Raw genomic sequence first — 14211 nt, forward strand, 5'->3', positions numbered from 1 at the left:
AACACTCATTTCACCAGTGAAAAGTGATCTCTTATGCTAATAAAAAGGATGAGAATTCCAGACAGAATTCAAGTTTTAACAGGTCCTAGAGTATATATTAAAATGAATTTATATGTTGGTACATTACACTGTGTCTACTAAAGCATAATACGTGCACAGTATACCAGAGGTCCTAACTACCTTCCATTTATAGGCAAAGCACAAATACCCCCTCATTATGGATTCCTAAGACCTGCGCAGCTGTAATTCAGGACACTCATGTCACTGAAGATATTGACAACATTGGCTTAGAAAATTATCTTTATTACAAACAAGGAAATTTCCTTTTGAAATTGGTGTGAATCTTTTCAAAGCCCTGATTCTTTTCCCTCTTTGGGCTACTGTGTTCTTTATGGCTAGATCAAAGATACATATTTTATATATATATATATATAATAATGTATATACTGTATATATAAAAACTAAAAAGCAATCAACAGTTACCTATGTAAGGAGCTGGAGTCACCACTCCATCACAACAAGTAAAAAGCTGAACAGAATGAAAATCAACAAAATGTGACAATACAAGGAAAGGTGCAAACATTTCGGATGATACGTGGTAGAGAGTAAAAGCAGCAACATGAAGAATGGAGAGTTCTTTAGTGAGAATTCATATTCTGTTGAGATTAGAAAGTATACGAAAAATTGGAATATTTATAGTAGCTTCTAGACCTGATTGAATAAAGAAAATCTATTAGGTTATGAGGTAGTATGAAACAGGATACCGACATAGAACTTGCTCAGCATGACTAGCAGGTAGGAGAAACATTGAATTTTTACCACTATGAGTTAATTAGACCCGTGACCTAATTCTTATTCTTCACTAACAGCCATCTGTGTGCAGTTCTTCATGTAACTTAATTTCCCAAATCTCATACCTGACTTTTAGAAGTAAGAATGGTATAAAAATGGAGGACATTATTTTTCTTTCATCAAATATGTTGCACATTTTGTTTTCATGGAATCTTTATAAGAAGAGTAAACCAGAGTAAAGACAATTTGGGGAAAACCATAGCAAAATGTCTTATTTGCCTGATATCAAAACGTTTTCATTTTGTTTTCTTCCTGGTTTTATCCACAATGACACATATTTTTATGTAGATTGATTATGATACATAAACAAAGTTTGTTTTGCTTATTTTACTAACTTTGTATTAAAATTTAAATCCGTTTACTTTTAGATTTCATTATTGCTTTTGGCTTCTTTCCATATTATAAAATGATGTGAACATTTAGAATTAAATGAAGTAATATCTTCTAGTGAAAGTTAAGACCATGGGAGTCTGATATTTTAATTAATAACATGCAGATTTTAAAATTACTTTTTGCACACTTTTCAGGACATAAATTGTCCCCAAATTATATGAATGTATTCTCAGTATGAAAGAGAATATTATAGAAGAATACAGGGACATGAAAGAGACGTGGAAATGCAATAACAGGGTAAACTATACAGCAGCCTGTCCTGTATTTCATCCCTCTTCAAGGACCATAGCCATTTGTTTGTGCTTCTTTAATTTCTTTTATCAGTGTCTTCTTGTTTTCTGTGTTTTTAAGGTCTATAGTTTCCAGTGTACAGGTCTTTCATCTCCTTGGTTAAATTTATTCCTGGATATCTTATTGTTTTTGATATTATTATAAAGGGGATTGTTTTCTCAATTTCTCTTTCTAATGGTTTGTTGTTAGTGTATAGAATCACACCTGGTTTTTTAATACTGATTTTTGGATCTCGCAACTTTACTGAATTCATTTATTTGTTCTAACAGGTTTTTTTGGTGGATTTCTTAGAATTTTCTCTATATAAGATAATGTCACCTGCAAACAGACAATTTTACTTCTACCTTCTGATTTGGATGCTTTTTTCTTTCCCTTGCCCAGTTGGGCTAACTAGGATTTCCAGTACTATGTTGAATAAAAGTGGCAAGAGTGGGCATCCTTGTCTTGTTCCTGATCTTAGAGGAAAAGCTTTCAGCTTTTCATCATTGAGTACGATGTTAGCTGTGGGCTTGTCGTACATGGCATCTATTTTGTTGAGATACATTCCTTCCATACCTAATTTGTTGAGGGTTTCTAATGTGACATGATTTTGAATTTTGTCAAATGCTTTTTCTGCATCCATTGAGATGATAATATAATTTTTATCCTTTATTCTATTGATGTGGTGCCTCCCATTTAGTGATTTTTATATGTTGAATTATCCTTGCATCCTAGGGATAAATCCCACTTGACCATGGTATATGATCCTTTTAATGTGCTGTTGAATTCTATTTGCTAGTATTTCATGGAAGATTTTTGTGCATATGTACATCAGGGATATTTTCTTTTCTTGTAGTAGTGTCCTTGTCTGGCTTTGGTATTCTACTTGATTACTCCAATCAGTTCTTGGGTTAAATATCACCTTTAAATAATTTTTTAATGAGGTATAATTGACATGCAACATTATATTGGTTTCAGGTGTACAAATAATGATTTAATATTTGTATATATTATAACATGATTGCCACAATAAGTCTAGTTACATTAGTTACCATACATAGTTACATTTTTTTCTTGTGATGAGAACTTTTAAGATCTTTTAGCTACTTTCAAATACACAATACAGTATTCTTAACTGTAGTCACCATGCTGTACATTACATCCTCATGACATTTATTTTTTAACTGGAAGTTTGTACCTTTTGACCCCCTTCATCCATTTTGCCCACCCCCTCAGCCCCCTGCCTCTGGCAACCAATCTCTGTATCTATGAGTTTATTTTTTTTGTTTTGTTTTTGCTTTTGGATTTCACATGTGAGATCACATGGTATTTATCTTTCTCTGTCTGACTTACTTCACTTGGCACAATGACCTCAAGGTCTATCTATGTTTTCAAAAATGGCAGGATTTCCTTCTTTTTATGGCCGAATAATATTCCATTATATATCTGTATCTATATCACGTTTTCTTTATCCATTCATCCATCAATTGGCACTTAGGTTGTTTCCATATCTTGGCTATTGTAAATAGTACTGAAATAAACAGAGGGGTGCAGATATCATTTTAAGTTAGCGTTTTTGTTTTCTTCAGGTAAATACCCAGAACTGGAATTGCCAGATCATATGGTAGTTCTATTTTTAATTTTTTGAGGGCCCTCCATACTGTTTTCCATAGTGGCTGCACCAATTTACATTTCCACCAACAGTGCACAAGGGTTCTCTTTTCTCCACATCCTTGCCTACACCTCTCATCTCTTGTCTTTTTGATAATAGCCATCCTAACAGGTATGCAGTGATATCTCATTGTGGTTCTGATTGGCGTTTCCCTTGCCTGTTTTTTTTTTTCCCCACAATGCTAAATATTGTATATGAAAAACTACATGATGCTTGGGATGATTTTTTAAAAATCTTTATTGGAGTCTAATTGCTTTACAATGCTGTGTTAGTTTCTGCTGTACAACAAAGTGAATCGGCTGTATGTATACCTATATCCCTGTATCCCCTCCCTCTTGAGCCTCCCTCCCACCTTCCCTATCCCACCCCTTTTCTTTCTCCAGTGAGCCTTCCCTTTGCTTCTATTGGCTGTTATTCTAAGGGCACTAACAGTCCCAGGTCACGTCAACCCCAAAGGGTTTAGAATTGTTTGAACCTGGACTTTGTTTCCTGTTAGGGCCAGACTGTTTCTGGTTTAATGTTGCTTGCTGTGCCCCTCAAAAGTTTGGGTATTTACAAGGACCCTCCTGCTTGGCAGGCCCTGGGTGCCATTTTTGGGTCTTAGCCCTGTGAGTCTATTGAACGCTCTGCTCAGCTTCTCAATCGTACCGCCACTGCCTTTGGAATTGAGGATCATATTGAGAAAAGTTGTTGCAAGTGCTAATTGCTGTCCCCTTATCAAGTCATATAGTAGTATTTCATAATATTTATTCAGCATCACTTATTATTAATACATTGGTGGATAGTGAAGTTACTTATAACTTTTCAAAATAGGTAAAAATCAATTATATTTAAAATGGAGTTTTTTTATTAGAAATTTGCCATTTTTTTTTGTTTTATTGTCTTTAAGTATGCATTGTGGTCAAGGAGAAGCCTGATGTTCATATGATTCTTTTTCTTTTGTAGGGAAGCTGTTCTTTCTCTTTGGAATAATTTAGGAGTGTTATTTTTTAGCCTTGGCTTGTGGAATTTGATGTGTTTAGTTGTAGATTTGTGTTCATTCTCCAGATTGATACCTTTAGGTCTTTTCTTCTGCTCTGTTAAATCTTTTATTATTTCATTGATTATATATTTTTCTCTGTTATCTAGCTTTCCTTTTCCCAATGATTCTATTGAATAGATTTTGGGTCTAATAGATCTTTTCTCTGCAACTCTTTATTTCATTGCATCTTCCATCATTTTTTCCTTTCACACCATGTTCTGTGAGTCCTTTGGCATGATTGTCTAAGCTGACTAATTGACTCTTCAGCCTAATTCATTTTGCTATTCATCTCACCTTTTGAACCTACTTTTCTTAACAAGTGCTCCAGATTTTTTCATAAATACCCTTTAGTTTTATAGAAATGGTAAACAAATCCACATAATCTCATTATAGTCTTAGCTTGCTCCATTAAATATTTTTCCATATGTTAGTTTTCTACTTACTGAATTGGAGTTCATTCTTTTTTGTTTGTTTGTTTGTTTCTGCGGCACGCGGGCCCCTCACCGCCATGGCCCCTCCCGCCGCGGAGCACAGGCTCCGGACGCGCAGGCCCAGCGGCCATGGCCCACGGGCCCAGGCGCCCCGCGGCAAGTGGGATCCCCCCAGACCGGGGCACGAACCCGCGTCCCCTGCATCGGCAGGCGGACTCCCAACCACTGCGCCACCAGGGAAGCCCTGGAGTTCATTCTTTAATAGTTTTGGTTTTCCTCAGATATCTTCTGGTTCTTAGTTTATCTGCTCATATTTTCAGAACCATTTCCTACTTACTTGCTTATGGATGCATGTTTTGACTAAAGAAGCTTGTCTTTGGAGAGATATGAATACTGAAGAACATGGTGTGACGGCAACCTATAATTTGGTTTTGAAAGCACCCCCTTCATCTCTCTCTGTGCCTTCAAGCTGCCTGGAATCCTCTGGTTTTAGTGCTCTATTCGCTGATACCTTTTGGAAGCAAACTCAGTTACTGTATCCTCTCAAGATATTTGTACAAGGTGACAGCTTGAGTTGATAGTTACCTAAAGCTCCATTATCATTCCTTATATCCTTTGACCCCCAGTGTCCTCCTAACCTACTCTGATCTCAACACCATTTATTTACTCTGTGTATTTTCATTACAATTGTATGTAGTTTTCAGTTCCTCTTTCATTCCTATTGGTTTTCTGTTCTTCAGAAATTCACCAAATTTTTTTGTTTTCCAATAACATAAAATATTTTAGACAGCTTTGGTTTCATTTCAAATGATTTTGGACTAGGGTGGAAGTGGTTGTTTGTGATCAGTCCACTCTGCTTTGCAATGAAAATCATACTGTTGCAGGGGTATAAACTGTAGAATAAAAACCTCAGAAGTAGTTTATACAGAAACACATGATGATGGTTTGTGTCTACTTCTGGTGTTGCTATAGTGAGAGGACAGGTGTAGGAAGGTAAGCATGAGATTTCCAGAAATTGATTTGTATTCCAAGTTGAGTATTGAATCTTTGGTCCTTGGTTAGCCAAAAAAAAAAAAAAAAGGAGAGAGAGAGAGAGAGTGAGCCAACTGTATAATAAAGAATGAGCTAGAATACAAATCAGAGAAATCCTTCAGAATGAGTCAAGCAGGTCTTCTTACACAAAACCTCTTCCAAAAAACACAGGACACAGATGAGTATTTGATTCCAGGAAAGAAGTTTTAAGAAAATAACCATGTTGAAGAACAGGATTTTGGTTGATTTCAGGATACTGATTATTGACAATGATTGACGTTCCATTGGAGCCTTCACCAGAGAAGATTGCCAGTAGCTCTGAAGTAAAGCACTAGACCAGTAATTTTCTGTGGTATGTAAATAATAATCATTTTATTTCTTAAGCCATCTCAGTGTATCCACCCTGAGTCTAGGTACTCAGAGAAGGTCAGAAACCACTTAAAATATATTCATAATGAAAAACCAAAATTTAAACACAGTTAAAATCATGTATTATATGTTATTTTAAAAAGCCCATTACCACAAGTGCACACTGGCATTGTACAACATGGAAACAATCCATTGAGGTCAAGTCAATTCTAGGAATTTTAGAAGTTTGAATCCATCTTCATGCATTTAAATTTGAAACTGAGGAACAAGAGTAATAGAATGATATAAGTGGAAGGACCTGGAAACTCATTAGACTAACATCACCAGCATTTTAATTATCTGGAATTTTAAAATAAACATGGTTTGGACCTTAAATTATATCTATGGTGATTGCCAAAGATAGCTGCATGTCAGAATCACAGAGAGGACATTTTCTTTTAAATGCAAAACCCCAGGTCTTACTCAGGGATTTCATTTCAGTTGGTTTTCAGGGGCCCTTGGGAATTTACAATGTTAAAAATCTCCCTAGATGACAGAGGACACGTAGCAAGATATCTGATTTAGAAAACTTACTGGGTTCTTCATGGTTCCTTCATTTATAGAATATGCATGCTATATATTCTTTCTTTCTTTCTTTCTTTCTTTCTTTCCTTTCTTTCTTTCTTTCTTTCTTCCTTCCTTCCTTCCTTCCTTCCTTCCTTTCCTTCCTTTCCTTCCTTCCTTCCTTCCTTCTTTCTTTCGTTCCTTCTTTCTATCTTTTTTACTAAAAGGTCTAGAGTTTTCCTCAAAATGCTTTTAGATCCCAATTGTTTTAGGGAAATAAGTTAATAAAAATTAACTATAGCAGGAAATCAACCTATATCCATGGAACCTAAGTGGTTTTAAAGAGTTCATCTTTTTTGCTTTCAACACTACCCAATGAAGAAAAATAAAGCTCCCCCAAAGAATAGCTTTTGTAACTCTTATTGCAAGTTCACAAAAACAGGAAACATCTGAGCTCTAGCAAAATCCTTTGATGCAAACTTGCAATACTAACTCCTCAGAAAAAGAGAACATAAATGAAATCTCTCATCTTCAGCATGATCTTTCACTGAGTTCATTGCCATTCTCTAAGTAAGTCCTACGAATCACCCACAGATTTTCATAGTGTCAACTTGTGGCTGTTCCTGGAGTATCCAAATTTGCCTTTAGTTTTGATAGTCTCTTCCTATTTGTTTTTAAACTTGTAACAAACCTGCAACATCTCACACTTCTTTCTTCCTTTCTCCCTCCCTCTCTTTCCCTCCCCTCCCCCCCTCTGTCTTTTTGCCTAGCGATTATCAGTATGGAAGAAAATGTGCATTTGAATGCTGTTTTCACCACTTCACTCCCTAGATTAAGCTTTTTCAAAGGCTTCCCATTTTTCTTAGGATGAAATAAAAAGTCTGGTGTGCTGGTTATTCTCTGTTTGCCATCTTTTCCTCCCCTAATTTCTCTATGTCCCAAGAAAGACACCGGATGGGATGCACTGGCAGAGCATGAGGAGAGACGGAGGGTTTGGAAGTATTTCCTGCTGCTTCCCTGTTTCTGCCTTTCTTCTCTGCCAGCAGGTGTGGGTAACCTCACCTCCACAGCTCCAGCTCCCACCAGACTCCAATACTTCTCTTCTTCTTTCTTGTCCTAGGGATGGTGAGAGCTTCCTGTTATGCTTTCTCTGGGTGCTGACTCCTGAAATACTGCCTACACATCTGAAAGTATCCCTATTGTTAAAATCTCATTATTAAACCATCTGAATAAGTTGTGTTTCCTCCTAGGACCTTGAGGTCCTGCGTGATCTAACCTCCGCCTACCTCACCCACCCTTCACTCTATTCCAGCCACGGTTTCTCCTTCCCACGGGCATGTGCTACTTTCTTTTCCTGAAAGGTTCCTCCTCACCCTTTTTCCTGGCTAAAGTCCCTTCCTCCCATCCTTCAGGTATCCGTGTATTTGAAATGATTTGTAGATCAGTCAGTACCAAGAAGTTCCCAGCGAATATCTGACACTTACTGAATGTTTTCTGGTTGAGGATAGTAATGTTCATGCAAATTGCTTTGCCAACAAGTTAGCCCAGGGAAACAGTGCAGATGAATTGCTTTGTACATCTTTTTCATTATTTGGTTTAATAGATTGGACATACAAAAATTATTTTAACCTAGTGACAAATCAAGTATGTTTGACCCCAAGCCTTTTAAAAAACATTTGCTAGACATGTTTCATCCTTTCAAAACTTTATAGGAAATTTATTGGGGGCTTAGGGAGGAGAATGCTTATATATACTGTACAACAAACTTACATTCTCTTCCTTACCCCAATGTATTTCCTATAAAACTTCAAAAGGATGCAAAGTTTGTTTCTTTATGATATTGTACAATGAAAGAAATAGAATGGTCTAGAATATTAATTGTTGCTGCAAGTTAGTTTTAAACCTGCTTGGTTCTGAAGAAAACCTTATGCAACCAGGACCAGAAACAGCTTTAACTATTGATGGTCGCCATTTGCTGCGGGATATACACAGCCGTGCCTTTTTAACTCAGTAACCTTTTGGTTTGATCTCTATGAGCACTGCCAGTGTTTGTGAGGATCTTGAATATTTCACTTCTATTGACCTCCTGATTAGAGTAAGAGTCTTCCTACTTTATGCAGCATCTCACCTCTCTCTGAGCTCCTTCACATGCAGTGTCTAATCTTGACCCAGTGAGGTGCCTCTAGGCTCAGAATGTTCAATGCCTTGGAGAAGGCCAGAGGTATTGAAAGGGGAAGAGTTTTATAATAACCTTGGATTTTCTCTCACAAAGTTTGGTCTTTCTTCCACTGTTTTATATGTCTTTTACACATATCCCTGACTATCAAAAATTTGGGCCATCATCTTTTCCTCTGCTTCTGAAAATAGATTTATTTAAAAGGGAAAGGGAAGAGCTGACATTATAGTTGGGCCAAGACAAAGAACGCTGTATGTGGTTGTTTAACGTGCCGAGCATTAATGTCTGGCAAATAGTAGATGTTCCACAAATATTAGTTCTCTTGGAAGAGAACTCTGGAAAAGTGTTCTTCTGGAAACAAATAAACAAACACAGAAACAATTGAGAACACTGTGTCTTAGTAAAAAGTTGCCATTGGTATATGAGCAAAGAGCAAAAGCCGCTGGTGCCCCCAGATCATGGGGTTGAGTTAAACTGGTCTTGGATCTGACGTCTTTCCTGAATTAGAAAGTAAAGAAGTTTGACTATTAATTTTAAGGTCATTTATTTAGAGAGTACCTGGACCATATTATTTTTTGTCACAGTTCATCTGCTTAATGAAGGCCATCAAGCGCAATTTGAACTCAGTTAAACCCAGGAAATGCCTCTGTGTGTCATTGCAATACTTGTCTCCTCGTGTGGTCTGCAGAAGCGGGGGCCAGAGCATGGTAACCAGGCTGAGTCCTTGTCCTACGGCTCCTTTAGTGCCAACTCCATAAATTGGTCAGTTCTCCTTTGTTTAGACAAACTGTCTCCCATTTCAAGAGCAGTCATTTGCAATAACCTGATAAGATTAGCGGGCCTTGGTCAGGGCCTTTGGTCTACCTGCTGATGCAATCACCAGGGCAGATGGATGAGCCAGGAGTACACCTTGATGGTGGCTCAGAGGTGAACCTCCAGTTTAGCCCCTCACTTCCACAGTGGGATCCTTGTGTTTAAAACCCTGATCCCTCAGTGCCTAGTGGTCCAAGGAAAAAAGAATTATTTTAAGTGTAGGATGACGATTTTTTTCCTCCTCTCAAGCCGTTTGAAACATTTAGCCCATTTGGATTCTTGAAGAAGTGGAGGGAAAGAATCATGGGTGGGGGAAGAGGGACAATCCTCTCGAATAGAAAAGCCAATCATCAGGTGGCACCCCCGGCACTAACATCTAGTAACTGATAATTGCTGTAACTAGGGCCATTGAGCTTTGCAAATATTATCCAGTAACTTTTAATTAGCACCTGGGGGATTGAAGAGTTTCAGAATAAGCTCTTGGGAGAAGCTTCCCCAGCCAGGGGCTGTGTGCTGAGTAATTTTAGATCAGCTGGCCTGTCAGAGTGGATCAGTGTCATCGCACCACTTATCCTGAGGAAAATGCACCTGCTTCTACATGGAAATAAGGGGCATGATTTGGTCATTTGTGCTGCTTATTTCCACTGCTCCCCTGGTTTGACGAGTGGGGAGTATAAGGACTAAATCATGAGGCTTTGGAGGAGAAAGGAAGGAAAGTTCTATTGCCCTTCAAGGGCACATGCTCTCACCAGCCCTGAGGGCTTCCTCTTCCTCTTTTGGTTGCCTTGGGACCTCTCTTAGAACTGTATCAACATGGGATGCATTTTACTATGAGAACTGATGGTGCTATTTTGCAATAAAGATATTTCTTATTATTTTCTTTTTGTATGGGGAATTTATAATTGTATTTTGAAGGGGAGGGTAAGAAATTAGGTAAGGCGGAACACTGATCCACGACAGGGAATCTATTAAAGGCTAAACCAAAATATGGACTAGAAATATTTAGAAACAAGTATGTGCAAAGATAAAATGTAAACCTCATTGATTTTTTAAAATTGCGTAGTACATGAAACGCCTCCTAATTGTAAAAGAGTCAATGAATACAGAAATATTGAGCTAATATTTATAAATCAACTATCTGGAAGCACTATACTAAGCAAATTATGTATGCTGTTTTTATTGTCCCTACTTATAGATAGAAAAAATGAACTTAGAGCGATTAATCAACTTACTCCAGGTCATTCAGGTACTATGTAGCAGTGCCTGGATTTGACCTCAGGCAACTTGACTTGAGAGCCCACACTTTCATAGTTCTGAGACATACATGTTTACATGTAAATAAATGTATGCATGCAAGAGGTACACACATGTGCATAGGTATATGCACACACATTCTTATCAGCTTACATTCACTCCTTTTTCTCATTGATTTTTGAATTGCTTTAAGAGCAAGGATTTTAACACTGAATTGAATAACTGTAACAAAGATTTTAAGATGCACTTCAAAGAAAGCCTAGGATTAGCCATCAGGGAAATGCAAATAGGAACCAAAATGAGATACTGTTTCATACCTACTAGGATGGCTATCATCAAAAAGTCAGATAATAACAAGTGTAGGTGAGGAAGTGGAGAAATTGGAACTCTCCTACACTGCTGGTGGGAATGAAAAATGATTCAGCCACTTTAGAAAATTGTCTGGCAGTTTTCAAAAGCTTAACCATAGAGTTACCATAGAATCCAGCATTTTCACTTCTGGGTATAGAACGAAGAGAAATGAAACCATGTGTCTACACAAAATCTTGTACATTCATAGTAGCATTCTTCATAGCAGCCAAAAGGTGGAAACAGAACAATGTCCACTAACTGATGAATGGATAGACAGAATGGGACATATCTGTACAATAAAATGTTATTCTGCCATGAAAATAAATGAGGTATTGATACATGCTACAACATGAATGAACCTTAAAAATCTTACACTGATTGAAGGAAATAGTCACAAATGCCACATACTGTATGCTTCCATTATATGAAATGTTCAGAACAGACAAATACATGGAGACAGCAGATTAATGGTTGCCTAGAGCTGGAGGGACGGAGGAATTGGGAGCTGGCAGCCAAGGGGTACAGGGTTTCTTTCTGGGGTGGTAAAAACATTCTAAAACTGATTGTGGTGATGATTGCACAACTGTAAATATACCAGAAGCCACAGAATCATACACTTTTTTTTAAATTGGAGTATAGTTGCTTTACAATGTTGTATCAGTTTGTACTGTACAGCAAAGTGAATCAGCTCTACATATACATATATCCACTCCTTCTTTAGATTCTATTCCCATATAGTCATTACAGAGTATTGAGTAGAGTTCCCTGTGCTATACAGTAGGTTCTCATTAGTTAGCTATTTTATACATAGTATCAATAGTGTATACACGTCAATCCCAATCTCCCAATTCATCCCATTACCCCCTTCCCCCATGGTATCCATACATTTGTTCTCTACATCTATGCCTCTATTTCTGCTTTGTAAATAAGATTACCCATACCAGTTTTTTCAGATTCCACATATATGCGTTAATATACGATATTTGTTTTTCTCTTTCTGACTTACTTCACTCTGTATGACAATCTCTAGGTTCATCCATGTCTCTACAAGTGACCCAGTTCCGTTCCTTTTTATGGTTGAGTAATATTCCATTGTACATATGTGCCGCATCTTCTTTATCCATTCATCTGATGATGGACACTTAGGTTGCTTCCATGTCCTGGCTATTGTAAATAGAGCTGCAATGAACATTGTGGTACATGACTCTTTTTGAATTATGGTTTTCTCAGGGTATATGCCCAGCAGTGGGATTGCTGGGTCATACGGTAGTTCTATTTTTAGTTTTTTAAGGAACTTCCATACTGTTCTCCATAGTGGCTGTAAATGAGTGACTTGTATGGTGTGTGAATTACATCTCTAAAAACTGTTAAAAAAAAAGAAAAACCTAGGTGCACATGGTGACTGAACATTTTAGTTGAATGACTTTGGTGGGATGAGTTACTTCCTCGTCGTTGTCGCGGCTGCACCGGTGGGAACGGGGCGTGGGGCTCAGAGTGCCAACCGGGGGGCAGATAGGTGGCAGGGGATGCAGGCATTGTCGGTTGGGTGCGAGTCTGCCGAGCCACCGAGCGGCTTCTCACCCCTTCCCTTGCCCGTCGAGGGCCCGTTCAGCCGGCGTCACCAAGGGCGGGAACCTCCGCGACGAGCTGGACAGCAACAAGCTGGCCCTGAGCCTCAGCGACCTGAATGAGGTCCCGGTCAAGGAGTTGGCTGCCCCCCACTCCCCCCAAAGGCCACCATACTGGATCCGTCCTGCAATAAACTGACTACCCTTCCGTCGGATTTCCATGGCCTCGCACACCTGGTGAAGCTGGACATGAGTAAGAACAAACTGCGGCAGCTGCCAGCGGGTTTCGGCCTCCTGGTCAACCTCCGGCACCTGGACCTCCTCAACAGCAGGCTGGTCACCCTGCCTGTCAGCTTTGCTCAGCTCAGGAGTCTGAAGTGGCTGGGCCTGAACGATAACCCCCTGGATCCTGTCTTGCTTGGACGAGAAGCAGCGTGAGCAGTGCGCCAACAGGGTGTAAGAGCACACGAAGGCGGTGCAGCTCGATCAGGAGCGAGAGGGGCAGCGGCAGCTGGAAATAGACCGCGAGGCCGAGAAGTCGTGGGAGGCCAAGCAGCGAGCTAAGGAGGCTCCGGAGCGGAACTGCGGAAGCGGGAGAAGGCGGAAGAGAAGGAGCGCCGGAGAAAGGAGTAGGACGCCCTCAAAGCAGCCAACCAGGAGCAGAAGGAACCTAAGAAGGAAACAGATCAAGCCCCGAAATCTAAGTCCGGCTCTCGGCCCCGGGAGACCACGCGGGAGCCACACTCGATCCTGGGCTGTGCTGGGGCTGCTGCTGCCGCTGCTGTTGCGTGTGGCTGGCGGGCTCGTTGCTTGTCGGGTGACGGAGCTGCAGCAGCAGCCCGTCTGCACCAGTGTGAACACCATCTACGACAACGCGCTCCGGCGCTGCGCAGCCACGGCATCCTCCGGTGGGTCCTGCAGACCGATTCTCAGCAGGGAGCTTGTCCTCCACGCCTGCTGCCGCCTAGCCTTGGAGCTTGGACTCCTATGGAATTGGGTTCTGCTGGACACAACCTCTTTTTAGTGTCAGACCTACCTGCCATCATCACGTGGCTGCCGTTTCGTACTTGAGACCTCCTCTGTGTAAGACTCCTTTGTTCCTTCGTCAGGGTCCCCTGATGGAATAAGGAGAAATAGGAGGTGGGGAATACCCCTGCATGCTTAAAAGAGTAGGCTTGGGGTGGGGAGAGGAAAAAGCATAGCCATTCCTAGTTGTTATAGAGAGCTGTGTAAAGGCAAGACTCATTTCTACTAACGGTCAGTTGTCACTACATTTATACTTTTGTATGTCACAAACCCTTTCTTTCATTCCTCCCTGGGGAGCCAGGGCAGATCAGGAGGCAGTGTGTTATTGGGGACTAGGGGAACACCATACTCAGCAAATCTAGTCTAAATTGGGGGGGGGGCGAAGGGCATACCTATTTTTTAAGGACCTCAGACATTCAGATATTTTAACAGTCCTACAA

General features: G+C 39.7%; 1 pseudogene; it reads left to right on the forward strand.

The window, feature by feature from the left end:
• Positions 1 to 13832, forward strand: part of LOC111174521 (leucine-rich repeat-containing protein 59-like) — a 184453-nt pseudogene extending 170621 nt beyond the window's left edge.
• Positions 13833 to 14211: the final 379 nt, after the last annotated feature.

This window comes from Delphinapterus leucas, chromosome 6 (genome assembly GCF_059928025.1).
Source record: "Delphinapterus leucas isolate spDelLeu-1000000601 "Yukka" chromosome 6, BTC_Dleu_Yukka2, whole genome shotgun sequence".
NCBI lineage: Eukaryota > Metazoa > Chordata > Mammalia > Artiodactyla > Monodontidae > Delphinapterus > Delphinapterus leucas.